Source organism: Sander lucioperca, chromosome 3 (assembly GCF_008315115.2).
Source record: "Sander lucioperca isolate FBNREF2018 chromosome 3, SLUC_FBN_1.2, whole genome shotgun sequence".
Lineage (NCBI taxonomy): Eukaryota > Metazoa > Chordata > Actinopteri > Perciformes > Percidae > Sander > Sander lucioperca.
The window spans coordinates 23,721,873-23,740,832 of NC_050175.1; the positions used below are offsets into that span (position 1 = coordinate 23,721,873).

Below are 18,960 nucleotides of genomic sequence, written 5' to 3' on the forward strand. Positions count from 1 at the left end.
TGTTGCGTTTACTTGTAAACTGGTAAACCTCGTGACGACTTATGACCGACTGCTATCTGTTGTGGAATTTTCCTCACGTTACTCTGTCCTCTGTGACTGTCTACATCTAAACTAAGCTGCACGGTGCAGGGAACAACTCTGATTGGCTCATGGAGGCACATGTTCAGAGAGTGGTTTACGGAGCTTTGGGAAAAAAAAACTTTGATATAGAGCGTTCTATGAAGGGAATGAAGCATTTTAAATATCGCTCGATCACGTGAATTTGATCGTGGGAAGCCAAAATCGTGATCGTGATTAAAATTCGATTAATTGTGCAGCCCTAGCCTGCATGTGAGCACACTCAAAATTTGTATTTAGTTTTCATAACAATCAATTAGGTCTATCTATGAATTATAAAAATGGATATTTATATCCAACAAATAAATCTATTTAACCCTTGTATGGTGTTCAGGTCTGTGGGACCCGTTTTCAATGTTTGCTAAAAGAAAAATGATGCTATTTATTATTTCTTCTAACTCAAACTCATTGGCCTTGGCTCATTTTCTATGAAGACCATAACAAATAACTTAATTTCAATGACTACACACGGTACAACCCCCAACACATAACTATTACATATGAGGTGTTCGGGTCTACTGGACCCGAGTGTAATAATTGTAGGTGCTATGAAACTTAACTGTCTTCCTCCTAACTGGGCCTGCTGTGTGTGTGTGTGTGTGTGTGTGTGTGTGTGTGTGTGTGTGTGTGTGTGTGTGTGTGTGTGTGTGTGTGTGTGTGTGTGTCTGTATGTGGGCGTGTCTGATTGTAGGTGTCTGTGTGGGAATGTTGTCTTTCTGCACCTGCTATTCCCACACAAAGTAAAAAAATATTTTAAATTTCAAGCACTTTCACCTGTTCTGATTAAGTTCTAAAAATAACCATAAATAAACCAATAATGATCAAAAATCTTGTTTCTATTTTTCACCTTTTTTATAATTGAATTTCCTTGATCATATGATCATAAATGTGATCTCACAGGGGTAAATGGCAAATATGAACAATAAATTATGTATATATCATTGGTAATTGAGCTAAATCTGTTAGTATTTTTACATAAATTGTTATGGCTGTATTGATTTAAAAGCCTAATAATGTGGTGGGTCCACCAGACCCGGGAATAGTGGCTGCGTAACAAAAATATGAACACCACACAAGGGTTAAGGCCTCCAAACAGGATTTTGTTTCAATGTTCTACCTCTGTTAGGAGCACCTCGATCTCACAATCACTGAATCATGTTTTTTTCCCCATTTTTCCGTTTCATGATTGGTCATCAAGGGCTTCTTTACAATGCTGCAATATTCATTGATTGATTAACATGGACCTTATTAGGACAAATATGGGACGACCTTGGGATTTATATTTATAACGACAAGAGTGCGTACCGGTCTGCGCCGCAAGGTGTTATAAATCAGAATGTTGTTTTTGCGTACGAAAATTCTGACTTTATGGTGCACAAACTCTTTCAGAATAGAATCTACGCACAGTTTTATAAATGAGGCCCCTGGGTCCCTTTTTGTTGCTCTTCCTAGGGTTTCTACCATTTGTAAGGGCACAAAGTTTTTCCTTATCCTGACTGAGGGTTTAAAGATAGAGGGTGTAATTTGTTGTACAGACTGCAAATCCCTCTGACACACACACTTGTGATTGTGGGCCGTATACACAAAATTGACTAGAACTGAAAAGACATTTCACTGAAGTGACAGTTGACCAAAAAAAATTGGTATTTATGTCTGCAGTAAAGATATAACTGTATCCCAAAAGGTAGTGAAAAAATATTGACTTTCAATGTAAGTGTAGGATTACATGTATGTTTTCACTGATGATGTGTATGTTCCATCAGTATGTTCAAAATGCCTCATAGAGAGAACTGTGCTTTATATTAATTTTATGAAAGGTCAGATCTGAGGATAAATGCCAAAAACGGCAGCTTGTAGATACATTGCCTTAGTCATTTCACTGTGATGTACTGAGTACTAATTTTGCTGTCCCTTGGGATCTAATCTCTATAAACAGATATCTGCATATAAATCAAGAATCTGTAGGCAACAGGACAAGATTTTGATAAGGGAGTAGTTCTGGTTTCCGTAGTACGAGTAATATTGACCAATCACGTTTGAGCGGGCTTTGGTTACCTGCAGGTAAACAGTTTGTGTGGAGAGCATTGGCCAAAATGCAATTTTGGAACAGATTCACTTTCGTCAATGATTTAGCTTTTTATTTGCCTTTTAAAAAATCTGCATTCATTTGCAGATATCGGTTTATTGGGAAACAATCCCAGCGAAGACGTCGTCTTTCAACTCCATTCTCACATATCAAGTTGCTAATCAAACAGTAAACAATGACCGCCACACGAAAGAGAAAGTCTTGGCCGGCAACATTGAAACCTCCGAAAAATTTGTGTTGCCACTATAGGTAAAATCATTGTCAGACCGATAGCCAAAGGGTTCCGAGATTGCTTTGGCAGCCAGGGATCATAAGAGACAAAAAAGGGTCTGACAGGGATCAGCAGGGCTGGCTGACCAAACAGCAGCACTCATCCCATGACGACAGAAATCTGGATTATTGCAGCTCTCATTTGAATCCCCTTACATCACATCGCTCTGTATTTGATCCATCTACTCTCTAAAACTAAAACCATGGACCCCGCCATTTAGCCCCTATAGTATTAAGGGGCAGTATAGTGGCCTTGTGGATAAAAAGGTCACCCTTCAGCTGGGAGGTTCACCTGCTAAGGTTTCTCAGAGCAAGACACTCAATCACCACAGGTCCCCTGCACTTTGACCAATTTTAGACTATGACTCTGACCTTCCCTTATCGACCTACAGGAGTGAGTGGATGAAGTGGTGACATTGTCATCACACCATTATAAGGACTTGCGTGTACATCATTGCACAGCTGAGGTAATCTGAACAGCCACTGATGCAGTTTGGTTGTAGTTCATGTCTGTTAGTTTAGGATGGGAGCAGATCATTACTCCTCCGATAACCAACTCTGCATTTTTAACACATTAATAATATAATAAATCCTTTTTCAGCATACCCAAACAAGAACACCACAAAGCATACCCAAACAAGAACACCCCTTTTTGTGAAGTGTAATGAAATTCCCACCACACAAAAAAATGCATAATTGTAAGCAAGTTTGGTTCTATCAGTTTGTAGGGATCATTCAGATTCAGGGTTTTTCCCTGCATAGAGGAATAAGTGCCCCCCCCCAAAGAGGTTTTAGCCAGCCCCAAAGGAAAATCACCAGCACCAAAGTATTGAGAATAAAAATAGCAATTAAAATCCTCTCTAAATGCAATTTACCAAACAGAACAAGCAGAACATTAATTTGAATATGAGAGCTAATCTCAGTTTTTTCGCCAGAGTCGGGCAGTACTGGACTCTCTGTGATTTATTTAAAAAATATTTTTTTCAAACAGTTTTGTTAATTTGGGTTTTATTTACTTAAGCAAAATATACTTTTGTTTATCAAATTGTCAGAAATAAAAGGAAAATGCATAGATTTCAGTCAAATAAGGTAACAGACTCATTGACTTTAAGGCTCTGACACACCAACCCGACGGCCGACCGTCAGCAGAAAAGGCAGTCGGACTGCCTGCCTCCCCGAGTTGGTGAAAAAAGTGCCTCGGAACACACCGAAGCGACGCCGACTTGAGCGTACATTCTGCTGTGCGTGAGATGTAATACGTCTCCATAACAGCAGGTGGTGCTAATCTGTATTGTCGCCCAAGAAATGAAAACCGGCAGCTGATTGGACGAATGCGTCACGTGGGTCTGGCTGCTCCCGGATTTTACAACCGAGCATAATGGCAGCTCGTTTGGAATACGATCTCATATTTTACGAAGATAGTTCACTGAAACGTGTTTCTGAAAACATCTCAAGCAAGAAATAGGCCATGCAGTTGCTGAATCTGTCTTCATTTCAGATTGACAAAGGTCAGTTTAAAAGATTTTCATCAGACTTTTAGAAGCGTTAGTCACGCTCATCTAGCTCGTCATTTCTGTCCGACGGCCGATAATCGGGTTGGTGTTTCAGGGCCTTTACTGTACGCGGACCGATTATGCTTACTGCCGTGCGTAGTCCCCTCCAAAGGCCCATGCTGAGCCAGGAAAAACCCTGCAGATTATATCTCAGTATATATTGGTGAGCAGGGGGACGAGAGACAATTTGCTTGGTGGAAAACATTACATCTGTTCACTGCTTTCTTATAATACCTTATACATTTATGGCAACCGCATATTTTGTGCCAGTGGGTTCTCAAATTTGACTAAACAACAAGTAGAAGAATGTTCATGCTATATTATGATGCAGACACAGACACACATTCATACAGTACATATACACAAAATACTGACTGGCTTTTAAGTGTTCAGATTTTTGCAATCCCCAAGAAGAGGGGAAGAAAGGAGAAGAGAGGGAAAGCACATATTGTTTCTCAGAGTTAACAGCATATGTGATGACAGATGTGACAGACTTCATAGCGTGGTATCAAATTCCACCATGACTTTGGGGTTAGTTATCAGTACATTCAAAGTGTGGTATCACAGAAACCAGTGTACACATTAATGGAGCCGCTCTAGCTTTTGATGATTTATAACAAGTTACGGGACTGCCAGATTCTTTGTCCTTCCCTTCATCTTCAGAGGATTTCAGAATAAGTGAAGCATAGCAGCTGGCAAACTGAGCACACATCAATGCACTGCACTGGCTGAGTAAAATTCTGAATACAGCCATTCCCCCAAACTAATCTACCGCTAAAGTTCCCTGTATGAAACCAAACAGCCATGGATTTCCCATATCAGTGACACGCAGACGGATGGAGACCTATTCTGAGGCTGTTTACGGACCTACTCAAGTGTGAGTGTGGCTGTGAGGCTTAGGTCAACGATATGGTTCTGCAGCCGCAGCTCCTTTTAGACCACATTGTGGGTCAAAGTCTGAAACCCAAAGCAAACAGCCCTGCCTCTCTTTAATACCTTTACAGAAAAGGAAGTGGCCAAAATCAACCGTAAACATGAAATAAGTAGACAAGTGGAATGTATAGAAGACGTTGGTTGATGATGGACGATACTACACTAGCAAAGGCTGTGGTACAGTGTGATACAGAGCTCTATTAATTTCTCACTCTCTTGGAGGATGGCACTATACCGGGGTAGATGAATATTCTAGCAGAATATTAATAAATAATGAAGAGAGGCAGTGTTGAGAGGCTCACAACACTTTGGATTGCTCAACTGTTGTTTTTGTGTCCTGTTCCTCCACCCATATACAGTATGTCAAGCCAATGATGCTCATCTCCTCCTCCATCTGCACATGAGCTGCCCGCTTTCTCATGCTTTCCTCCCTCTCCATTTCATTCCTGACTTCTCACCCTGTACTTGAGCTGTATTTACAAAGAGCTAAGTGATGTAAACATGTATCTATCAAAATATTCCAATAATGTGACTTATTTCTTAACATTTACAAATCAGATAACTTTACCCATACAAATAAATGGACGTCCCATCACTACCACTGACTCATTTAAATTCCTTGGAACACACATTAGCAATAACCTGAAGTGGAAAACTAACACTGAACACATCATTGCAAAAGTTCAACAACGGCTGTACCTCCTTAGATTAAAAAGGAATGGATCAAGCAACAACTTGTTGTTCTGTTCTACTCAGCCATCATTGAGTCCATCGTCACATACTCTCTTACAGTAAGGTACAGCAGCACAGACAGTTATACATTAAAAGAAACTGCGGTGACACAGAGCGCAACAACTGAGATTGGTCCGCTAGTCCGTGGCATTGTAGCGTGTCATTTCCCCCTACACATTTCCGGGTTCTCTTTCTCCGTGAACAACATGAAATCGAGGAGAGGGTTAACTTGTCTTGCTACAGCTTTCAGACCGTGGATCAGAAAACACACGGGAGACACTTTCTCTGTCTCCACTGCTGTACTCGCTCTGGAGCTAATCTACGTCACTCTCTCTACCACCTTCTCCCCACGCACACACACATACCGACCATTCTCTTAAAGAGAAACACTAGATCGACGTAGACAGACCAGCGCACAAGTATACAGTGGTGCTTATAAGTTTATGAATCCATGCTAAAGTTGACTAAAAAGAGGAATTAAAAAAAATCCATTCACCACACGGGGCACAGGGAAAGTAAAAATAAATCTCTATTTTGTACCACTAAAAAGGCTCAAAATATCACCAAACTTCAACAGTAGCATAATGAGGGTCCCTACATGTTAACCGAAGCATTGAGAACTTTTGAGAACTCAGTTTATTGAACAAAGAGCTGCGGGAGCTCCGTGAAAGGGCTACGAGAGAGAGAGCTATGCCGCAACAGAGCCTCGTACTTCGGGAAACTGGTGGTGTACCTGTGGACATTGTGAAGCTATGGCCACCGAACAGGAGTGTCTGTGTTGCACGGAGTGGGACCTGTTGCGTCGCAACACCCAAGAGACGCAGTGTTTTGTACAGTCTGAAGAATTCCCCTCTCTGATGAACAGGGCTGTACTTGAAACTTTTTTCCATGTCCCGAAAATAAATTAGAGACGGCGACCCACACCAGAGGGACCAGATGGACAGTTATAGGGCTGTCCCAGACGATTATTTTTTAAACGATTAATCTAGCGATTATTTTTCAATTAGTTGACTAATCTAACAATTCATTTTTCAATTAGCGATTATTTTCCCATTGCTCAATTATTAACAATTTACACAAAACAAATTTCAAGTCTCTATTAAAATTGTTTAATACTGCACTGTTCAAGTAAAATTATTTGTAGTGCAACCTGAAGCTAGATGTAGGCTATCAATCCAACCACAAAATAAAGTCACTTTAAGGAGGAATACAAAAATAAAAACTTAAAGTAAACAGAGCAAGTGCAAAAAGAGTAGCCTGTATTTGCTTTTTTTAGCAGTAGGTAAAATAATGAATAAGCTCTTGTTTAACATCCAAGCTCTTCTCCCTTTAATTTAACTTTAATTATTTGTATCTAAAGGCTGGTTAGGCACTGTAGGAAGGAGAAGTTGGACAGTTTCTTTTGTCTTGTTCCAGTGATTGGCACATCTGGGTGATGGCGTTGGATATGTGTTAGCATGTTAGATGCATTTTCACTCACATACCCAACAACTGCTGAACAACGCCGACACACAGTTCTCGTCTTATCCACCACTCTCTCGCCTGTACTACTGTAACTGACCCGAAGAATTCAAGGCGGGGATGGCACCAGGCGGGATGGCATGATACGGGATGGCATGACACGGGAGGCTCCAGGCTGCAGCCATACAGTCTCGAAGTTTTCCCAAACTTGCGATGAGAGGCTGGGGGGTCCTCTAACTCTTGTGGGTCATCTACTACTCGCCATACTCGTCCCTTCGTGCTGCTTGTAGACAGAGCTCGGCTAGCTTCAGAGCTAAGGCGGGGCTACAGATTAGGTGTCCCTAGAACCCGCATATCTAACAGTAGTTCCGCATTACATTAGCTCCCGCAGTTCTTCGTTCAATAAACTGTCTGTACACTGTCTGTAACTGTAAGTTCTCAATGCTTCGGTTAACATGTAGGGACCATCATTATGCTACCATTGAAGTTTGGTGATATTTTGAGTCAAATGATTAAATTTTCTTAATCGCGATTAATCGTTGAATTTCTATAGTTAATCGCGATTAATCGCATGTTTTATCACATGATTAAAATTCTATTATTTTGCATTTCAGAACTGTTTTTAAGTACATATTAACAATGGAAAGCAATTCTTACCAGTGTATCTTGATTGGGAATCAAATGAATGCAAAGAAAATGACTTTATGAACTTGATTTTAAGATTTGTATTTGTTTATTATATATTTAATCTAGTCACACATTTGAATCTAGAGTCAATATTAGGGTTGGGTATTGTTTGGTTTGGATACCGGTGCTAAATCGGTACTTTTAAAACGGTACCAGTGCCTTAACGGTGCCTGAACCGATACTTTAAGAAAGTTAAAAAAAGAAGGGTACTAAACAGTTGGCGACATTAAAGAATGGCTTGTTTATTGCTAAGGCCATACCGTCAAAATTAAATGTTTAATAATAATGTAATCACTATAACAATAACTTATTTCACTAGTAAATAGCTGTTGAATGACAAAAACAACCACCAGATGGGAAAAGGACATTTAACAACAACTTTGAACGCACCCTCTGTGTTTTTCCGACAACAGCAGCTGCAGATTGTTACATCCCGGTGTCGGAATCCTCTACAGTGAAATACAGACACACTTTACATCGTTTAGCATTAGCTGTCAGCATTGTAACCATGTTTAATCCAGCTACTAGCTAGCAGTAGGCTAACGCTAGCTGCTGTCAAGTCTAGTGTTAACTAGCGTCACGTGCAGCAATGTTTCTGTTGCATGTAATGTCTGTTTCAGAGCATCAGAGAGAAGTGCAGGCATATCAGTAGCACCAGAATGAGGCACCGAAATCCGCGTTGCTATTCCTGCAGCAGCAGGATGTGTTACGAGGAAGTACGGCAAAATAGTAGCCTGTTAGGCACGACGCAAAGCCGAGTGAAGTGAAAATAAATTAATAAATGGCGGCATGTGATTAATACGATTAAAAAAAATTAACGCATTATGCTCGGCCCTTAATCGCATCGCGATTAACGCTTTAATGCTGACAGCCCTAATTTTGAGCCTTTTTAGTGGTACAAAATAGCGATTTATTTTTACTTTCCCAGTGCCCCGAATACTAGCATTGTAAGCTAATCAGCGGCCCTCGCTAGCTTCTTTGAAGCTATAAACACAATCAATTAGCATGAAAACATGTCCCAGAGAACGACATTGTTGTCGTACATTTGTCAAAAGTGTCTACAATTTGGGAAAACTTGACTACTTTTGTAGCACTATACAAATTCCTCCCACTATTCAGTATACTGTAATAACCTGCCAAGGCACAGTAAAGCCAACTCACTGATATCTGTATGTAGGCAGAGCAGCTCTGTTTGCTCCAGGCGATGGCCTAAAAAACAAAAGGAGAGTGAGCGTCAAACTGAGCATCAAACTGACAACCCACGTGAAAGACACAAAATTCAGCATGAAGAGAACACTCTTCTCTATACAAACATTATCCAAAAATAGTATATAATATGATCATATAATAATGGTTTAGAAAGATATCAAACCAATACTTGTACAGTATGTATATACAATTCTTCTGGCAGAGCTGAAGTGAGATGTGCTTCAGAATTTGTGATCAGCCAAGGCCACATGTCACATCTCATCCTCAGTCCACCTGTGACAGCCTCAAGTTGCTGTCCCCACTCAGCAGTTGGGTCAGATTAACCAAAAAACACACCAACAGCATACACACTGTTGGTGTCAGCTTGATTGCTAGCTAGGGGTTGTGTTGACTGAAGTGATAGGGTCAGAAGGGGGTAAAGAACTAGGCAGGTGTAAGATGTGATGAAGACAGCAACAGGATGAAGCTATGTGCCGTATGACAGAAAAGCTAATATGAGGATGCCCAAATAACACAAAATCTTAAGAGATGTCCACTTCGCTTTGAAATAATACTTACTCAATATGACATAAAAAAATTGCTTCAAAAACAAGCTGGCTTTAAACAAGAACCAAAATAACAATACAAGAGATTGATTATTGTTTTATCTGGCAAAATGTTGGAGACAGGGAATAAAGCAAAATAGTCTTGTAATAGTGTAATACGAAGAACAAAGCAGCTATAGAACATTGTTTTGACTTTCCATTTAACTGCCTGAAACTGACATCTACATGCTTGACTCCAACACTTACTCTAACCTTATTCTTAGCATTACTCTGACCAACTACTAAAGTCTGAGTCTAAATCCTTAGATTAATACACTCTTATTTCTTGTGGGGACCATATTTTAGGTTTCCCCACAAAGTGATGGTGTGAACAGATTGCTGTCCCACACAGATTGTGTTCAAAATAGTTACAATGACTGTCTCTCCTATCTAACCACTGCTCTAGTTCACCATGGCTCTGCTCCTCCTACCTGAATACAGCCCTGAGGCTTGTATTGGTCCTGCAGAACCAAATCACACTGCAGCACACTGCAGCTATACAGTGTTTGAGACAAAACACTCAGCATATTACTTTAACGACCAACCCAAAAGGAAAAAAAAAAAAACATTTAGAAATAGGAGATATTCGAGTTAGGCAATCTATAAATCTATAATGTATAGCCTCATTCCCAGATAACATATCTTGGATACTGGGAAGCAAACATGGCAAACCACATTTGTTTCAGTTTCTGTATTAGCCTAAATCCAGATACATAAATGTATTTTTTTATCAATAACTGCTATTGCTGCCTTTGTGTCTGCTTTTCTTAATTACCTGACAAATGTCATAGATCATTCATGACTTCTCACAGTATTCAAGAGTTGTTTTACTGTACTGTAAACAATCAAACCAGAAACTACCCAGGCAAATCAGAGTGCACGAGCATGTGATTTTATACAAAATAGATATTTTACAGAGAAAATGAGCAGATTATGAGCATGAGCGTACATTTCATCTAACAGTTGGGGGGACAATAAACACATTTCTCAAGATCAATTACTGAAGGGGACAAAAAAATACAGCCATAATTGTATTTATATAGGATATGTGTAACGTTAGTTATGGAACTCCAGTAAGTAGGCTGGCAAGGCTGTTTTATTCACTTTAAACATTGGATGAAGTGATTCTTTTCATTAATACAGATGATGCTGAGGCATTAATAAATGAGTCTCCGTTGTGGTGCACTGAAAAATTATCTTATGTCAGTTTTTCTTTTCTCTGTCATTGTCTCTGGCCAACAACACAGTTGTTTAAATACGAGGTTCACCACGCGATCATATTATAATTATTAAATTATCTTGCATTCTCCATATAAAGATTAGGTTTTATCTGGGACAGAGGACAGATATTCAACGTCAGCAGGCCCACTGATCTGCCACTTATATAGAACAAAACACAACGGTAGATCTACAATATTAGCCTAATATTAATTCACACGCAGGCTTATTGTTAGTTGTAGTGGGATCCGACAAGCTATTAAACAAGCTACCACGTAGCACATTATTAATCACTAACATAGCAGACTCATGGGCTTTTTAAAAATTATAAAAAATACATTGCTTATCATTTTTGTCTTTAATTTATTAATGACTCAGTAGTGTTGGGCGGTATGACCAAAAAATTGTACCACGGTATTTTTTAAGATTCTGGCGGTTTCACGGTATTTTCTCTCTTTTGCTTGACTGGGCCTTTATATAGGTTTATAATGGCTTATTCTACTGTCAGGAGGAGTACATAGAATATCACAAAAAACATTTTTAATGTCATGTTTACTAAAAGCTTTGATTACTAAAGGGTTTGCTTGGCTCCACCACATTACACAATAACGTTATATGAAGGAGAATGCATGAAACAGTTACAGAATCTAAACTATTTTTATTGTGCAAACTGCAAAGTAGTAAAATAAACCTAAATTGAATGAATACACATACAAACAACTTTAACATTGTTTCCCTTTCAAAACAAAATAGTGGTAAGATAGTTGTATAAACACTACCTTGGCCACAGGTAAGTTAGGTTGTTGTAGAAAAGTGGGCGACTGAACGTAGCTCCGTTGTCAGCCTCCTTCGGTGTTTGAATAATGTTAGTAGGTTGGCGGACGTATTTCAGTGTGGCAAGACATCTTAAATCCAGTGTTTTAATCATGGCTCTGAACCCGTCTTTCTCAACTAGGGCTTTGACTTTTGCCCAAAAATCATATTCGAAGTTCGTTTGTTTATGAATATTAATATTCGAATATATTCAAATATTTATTAATAATATTTTGACCATTAAATGCCTTCAGTAAGGCTTATATTGGTATCAAACTTCGTATATGTTCTGTCCACCAGGGGGCAGCGTATCAGTCAGTAGGCGTGCAATGATGTTGTTAGAAGAAAAACACACTGCCACCACTGTTTTTTTTATTAAAAGTCAGACCCTGGATTAAACACAAACAATATGCTTTCAACAGGAAGGTCGGATATTTCACCGTAGCCTACATAAGTGGTCTGATGTTCATACTTTTGCGCTGGTGTGTGCGTCGAGCCGCGTGTGTGTGTGTGTGGGTGTGTGTCTGGGGAGTGTGTGTTGTGAGAGAGTGACGGTGATTACCGGTAGCTTCAGAGCGAGTAGCGACTCTATAGTCTTAGTGAGAGAAACAAAGTGTCTCCTCTGTTCTTTCTGACCACGGTGGGAAATCTGGAGCAGGAGAAGTTAACGCTCTCCTTGATTTTACGTTGTTTATGGAGAAGGAGAACCAGGAAATGAGTCGGGGGAAATGCGCTACCAAGCCACGGCCGAGCGACGTGCGTCGCCGCGACGTGTAGTTACATTTTGAAATGCGTGAAAAAGCCTCGGAATCTGAATTGAAAACAAGGTTTACAAGCAAACACATTTACAAAAAAATAATGCCCATAACAGGTTAGAAATTCGAATATTAAGGGCTGCCTAATATTCGTTCGAATATCAATATTTTTTTTTATATTCGAATTATATTTGAATATCAAAGTTCGGAGTCAAAGCCCTATTCTCAACGGTCTGTAGCAGGACCGTAGGTGGATTGTTATTGCGTTCATAATGTTGCTCCGCTGCATGCTTGAAGTGACATGTCTTTAACGTTAGCACGGCCGAGTAACGTTAGCGCAACCAAGTAATGTTAGAGCGACAGGCAACAGTGGCTAAATTATGTCAGATTTTTTAGAAACAAAAAACTTCGGAACAACAGACGGCTCCTCTCTTGAGCATACGTTGTTCTGGTGTATCTCCAGTCTTTCTTCTCTGTTCTTGAATGTGCAGTAGCGACCGGAGCCTCTCCCAGCTCACAGACTGTTATGCTACCTGGGTAGCTAGCAGTTATGTTACCCAACATACCGTCCGGCGGTGTAAATTTGTAAAAGTAAAATTATTAGTGTTATAAATTGTTTAAGTCACAAATTGTTGTGTGCTATGGTGTTTTATCCTGTTAAAGAGAGTTAGTTGTGGGTTATTATTTGTTGTGTTATAAAGTTACTACCATGAGTGAGAAGGGTACGCAGTTAACAGGGCTCCCGTTCTCGCAGATTACATCGGCCGCAGCGCTCTCTGCGGCAATGCACCGGTATTACGGTATATGAAAAATTCATATCATAAGGGAAATTAATACCGGTATACCGCCCAGCACTATGACTCAGCATCATCTGTATTAAAGAAAATAATCACTTCATCCGATATTTGAAGTGAATAAAATAGCCTTGCCAGCCTACTTACTGGAGATCCACAACTAGCCTACTTCAGTGAATCCAACTGTGTTCCCTCGTTCTCTCCCACTGGACTTGTTGCGTGTGTGGGTGACATAAAGAAGGCAGTGGACCAAACCACTGTGAGGCAAGGGAGGGGGGACTCAATTTTTTTTTTTTTTAAACTTAAAACGCATTTGTTTACGTTGTTTTACTACTATTTTAAGTATATATCATGGTATTTACAATACACAGCATATTTTAATGATATTTTTAGGGGGGGAAACCTTTAGATGGGCTGAGTCCTAACCCCCCCGAGATTTCCGCCTATGATTATGAGACACCCCCACCGCCTATAATGCTCTCCCCCAATTACCAGCCTCAAGAAGCCACACAAGCAGTCTTAAAAGATGCTGATAACAAGCTTGTTTAGCATAATCAATTAAAGCAATTAAAAAGGACATCCTTCATTTTTTTCATGTACGAAATTATTGTCCAATTTTTTTAGATAGATAGATAGATAGATAGATAGATAGATAGATAGATAGATAGATAGATAGATACATATACATACACAACACACCATGTAGGTAATGAAATATACCAAATATTTAAATGTACAAACTCTTAAAGAGGTAACTTGTGGCTCACACAGTCACAGAAAAAAAAACGCATATTTTTTATTTCTGCCAGCAGAGTGCCATATTACCCAATGACACTATAAAGCACTAGCCCTAGATATGACTGGACTAAACCGAAAAAAAACAGACCCTCCGTCTGTTGCTGATATTGATCATTCACGCTGTGGTGGACAAATTCTGAATATCCAAAAGAGGAGAAGTTGCTCTGTGCTCACTAAAGCTCTGCCATTAACACAAGTGTGATGTGGAAAGTCTGCTGGTCACATACTGATAATGGACTTTTCAGTTAAGTAGGAGACATCTTGTCCCGTATTCATCGATGATTTTTGAATGAGGGAGAGCAATATGGAAATCAGACAAAAATGTTCTTTATCATTACAAGTTATGTTTTGAAACGTGTAGACTCAGTCTTAGGAGGGAAATATGTTGTGATACGATGGGAGGACTTCCCTTCTAAAAAAATATTTTGTTATGAACCTGAAACAGAGAAGGCAAGTTAATGAGAATAGTCTGCAGACCTCAATACAAAACATAAATTGAGAAAACAGTCATAAAACAAGCTGACAGATACACAACACACTTGTATGTGAACCTACACCTCAGCTCATCAGAGCCTATCGCCAGCAGGAAATCTATCCACATTGATGGCTGGCAAAAGCTTACAGTACCCTCCTCACTCTAAAACCTTGCATAAGCTGTTCTCTGGCATTTTACACCCCGTCAACATTTATACAAGGTTGCTCACTGCCATGCTGCCATGACACCCTGTCCCAGAGCAATAACTAAGCTTTCTTTTCTGAATTGCAGACCTGAGGCACGTAAAGCTGGAATAGAGGATGAAATAAAAAGGCTCTAAGGCAGAGCAGAGATAAACAAGCCACTGGCTGCTAACAGTCCAGTTAGGATGTCCTGACCTTCAGTTTTACTCAGTGTTAAGAGGAAACATCCAATGCAACATTATTCCAGTGATCATCTTCAAGTTAAGAATATGGTGCTTAATGTTGTGTAAGAAAAGACAACCTCAAACTCGTAGCTATAATAGAATTTTTTTTATATATATAATTTACCAACATTTCGACACGACAGTCTTCAATTCCCTGAAGAAGACCGTCATGTTGAAACATTCTTTTGCATCGTGGTTACGAGTGTGCGACTGTCTTTCCTCTCACTTGTACTTTTTTCGTGGTCTCCAACACTAGTGTGCATTTCTCCTCTCTCTTAGGGCTGGGCGATATGGAGAAAGTCAGATATCACTATATTTTTGACCAAATACATCGATATTGCGACGATATTGTACGGTAACTATTGATGCCATCACAAACATTTTTTTACAAATGAGATTTTAGATAAATAATCAATAATGTGGTAAACAGTTTCAAGTGAAATTATAGAGAAAAAATACAAAACTTTTTCCAGCTATATACGGACTATGTGTGCATGCATACAAAAAAATAATGTGATGTTAAAACAAATCTGCAATAATTAAAATGATATTCCCACAAAATGGTTCACAACAGATCTTCTTAGAAAATTGAGTTAGTATGTGCTTATTATCAATTTAGACAACGTAATTGTATGTCACAATATCTCGATATATGACAATATGATTCCATTGAAAGTCGATAAATTATCATATTGACTTATTGCCAGGCCTTCTCTCTCTCATCCTGATATTGTGTGTAATGTCACGGACAGGGTAGTGATAAAGTAGTACCATGAGCACTGACACAAGAACTCATGTTATTTTCAAATGCATTCTCTATTAATTCTCATTAGTATTCCTCAGCTAGCCTCAAATCACCAGAGCTGAAAGGTCAGCACAGACGGCTCCAATTTCAGCATGTACGACTAAACCAATGGACTGTTTTTGAGCTTATTGCCGAGGTGTGGAGCGTCTCTTCTGACCTTTGAAATGCCTCCTGAACCGAAATCAGAAGGTACATTAAACTCTTTGATGCAGTGCTTGGGCAATTAGTTTAATGCAGTGTACTACACGCTCGGTGTTGTCTGTGTCTAGAGATGTAAAGTACATTTAAACCCCCGCTTATCTGTTGGAGTGATAACTGATTATACAACAAGTAGATCCGACCAGGCAATCCGATTGGTCAACTAGACATTTAGAACGTGCTCAAATCAGCAAGATAGCACACCCAGAGCCGTTTGAGCAGCTAATCACTAAAAATACTACTCCGCCATTTCCATGTCAACATTCCAGGGTTGAATCAAAAACAGTTCTTAAAACATTTGTAGTCATGAAAACAAATCACGAACCACAGTGGAACACACAGAAGCTCTCCAACATATTTATATAAAGTGATTCGTTGGCTTAAATGCAGTGTTATTATACAACCTGGAGTTATTGGAAATGTTTGGATCACATTAGCTGTGCTTGTGATTATATATATATATTTATATATATATAGTATTTATTCAGTTTGGGAAATCCCACAATCTCTATAAAGCTAACGTAAGCTCAAGTTGGCTCGTTTCAAGAAGGGTTTTAAAGCACAGAGCCACTGTGTACATTGTATATTTAGGCTACAGTATATGCACAAACTCAATAACAAGTCTCCAACAATTACTCGATGATATGTAAAGACACTCATTGATGATCACCACAGCCACCTAGACAAAGACCTGTCTTCTGTACCGATTTTCATTCACACGTAATTCCAAAACATTGCAATGCATCATGGGAAAACATAACCAATGACAGTAACTCATTAAACAAAATAATTGATGAGATCAATACTCCAAATAAATAACTGGTTGGCCAATAAGAAAAATCGATGGAAGATAAATGAATTTTCGACAGCGTGTCTTATCGACTGGAACTCATGCAAAAGCAACATAGTAATTAAGTGTTATCTAATCGTACATGTGGAGTGTTAAACTACACAATTAAAATTTTGCATTGCAATACAAACTGAAATAACTTGTTAGGTTCAAATTTAGCTATCAAGGATTGTTGTGTTGATTGCCGACAATTGCTGCAGATCTTTTGTAGCTGAATGCCATACAACAAATTAGCTAGTTCCTTGCGGCGAAACAGGTAAAAATCTATGTGTACTCTTCATCAAGATTTAAGTTTGAGGCACCATTGAGCAGCATCAACCAATATTTTTATATCAGCATTAAATAAAGCAACTTCTTGTAAAGTGAAAGGTTGCTAGTACTGCAGATCTAACTGAGAATCAACATCCCTAAGGATCAAGTGTAGTGGAATTTATAGAAGCCGATTATACTGATCATTGAATTTTTCATGGAGCCCCAGATGTTGCAATATAAGGTCTTTATTCAACCAAACACTTGAGCCCTCAGCAGAGGAACTGAAGACATTCTAATAGCATGCAGATGTTGATAATCATGATACTATATTTGCTCCTATTTTTAGAGAAAAAGTTATAGAATTTGTTTTTCTTCTCTTTTTTGCTCCAATTCTTTTATCTGCATGGTCCCCATCTTTCCCTGATCCTTTCTGAGCACGTCTCACACTGTAGATAAAATCACCATCTGGTTGCTCTCCATCTGCTTTATCACACAAATGATAAACGATCATCTGTGCTGTCAATCAACAAACAAGTCTGTCTATAAAAATAATGGCCCAGAGGTTGGTCCTCCAAAGCAATTCAAGATTCAGCCTGATTTAAATTTGCCATGCTTGAATAAGAGCATGCTGCTTTGTATATGGATATACATTTACCTTTATAGACAGTGTTTCTTTGAATGCTATTGAGAGAAATTCACCAGATGTGAATTTGTCTGCGCATCCCAACAATGACAGCAGCAGGTGAGGCTCTCTGCACATCTAAATGCTAATGCCACGCTGCTTCATCAAACAAAGGCGGTAGCTAATTAGCTGGCTTGGTGAATGCATCTTAAGCCTAAGTAATGACATAAGTGACAGCATTACCAAGGGAGAGGAGTCCTGTTATGACTTACAATGCGGCAGGCGGGTTGGTAAAATGGGTATGTTAAGGTCATGCATAAACACGCTATTATTAACCCACAAACAAATCCTAACTAACTAACAATGACAACTGTTTGCAGGTTAGGTTAAATCTTCTGAAACTCCAGGTTTTCTAATTACTGTAGATCCCATGCATAGTGAATAACTGCATTGTCATCTTTTGTGTGCATAAATTTCAAAATCAACATAAAAAGGCAAATTCTGGAGGAAAGTGACAATTGTTGCCATCTCAAATATGCTACCTGTGAAGTGCCTGCAAATATGTACATGCACACTCATATATGACAAGTTTGCAGAAGACATAAACTCCATAAAAGCCAAACTAATGATGAACAGTTGAAGCAAACAAAATGCAGTGTTGCATCTTTGAAAAGACTTATGTTGGAAAATCACTAAGTACCTCATTTATTAAAATGTCAACAAATTCGCTTCAATTGTAAATTGCAAATTAAACTGTAAAGATCAAGGATAAAGGACTAAAGCCTGCTCGGTCTGTCCTGACAGATAATGGACTCACTTTGAGAAAGTAAGTGAGAACAGAAATGGCTGTTAGGTAGACAGGAAGCCTTTGTGAATAACACATTAAGATAATTTGATTGAACATCAAACTCCCCATTACATTTATCAGTAAATATTATAGTGTGCATGTCTATGTGCTTCATGATCATGTCAACAACACCTGGCACACGTCCTGCAGCTTGTACTGGGAGTACAAGCTGCAGGACGTGTGCCAGGTGTACTGGCATGTCCTCTCTATATCTGAGATCTACAGTATTTTGGTGCCCCAGACTGCTGCTTGCAGCTATATTTATGGTTTATATTTTTCATGTTCTTGCACCCTGTTGTCTTGTTACACAAAGTCATAGATCAATATTAGGGTTGGCCTCCATTTTGTATCCAGTTCCATACTGATAAAATACTCAAGTAAGCTCTGAAGCTAAATAATCTTTAATTGGATCTTTAGAAATAATTATACAATTATAAATAATACATTTGAAATAAAATATTAGTTTTAATTGTC

General features: G+C 39.0%; 1 protein-coding gene across 4 annotated transcripts in view; it reads right to left on the reverse strand.

The window, feature by feature from the left end:
* Positions 1-18,960, reverse strand: part of apba2b (amyloid beta (A4) precursor protein-binding, family A, member 2b) — a 76,710-nt gene that overhangs the window by 50,678 nt on the left and 7,072 nt on the right. For 2 of the 4 annotated variants that reach the window (XM_031324144.2, XM_031324140.2), the window contains exon 2: positions 9,001-9,048. The exons of 1 other annotated variant lie outside the window; for it this stretch is intronic. The gene's annotated coding sequence lies outside the window, so the exon portion shown is untranslated. Of the gene's footprint in view, positions 1-50; positions 61-9,000; positions 9,049-18,960 lie in introns of those variants that run through there. One more of the 4 variants, XM_035999544.1, reaches the window with a different exon arrangement.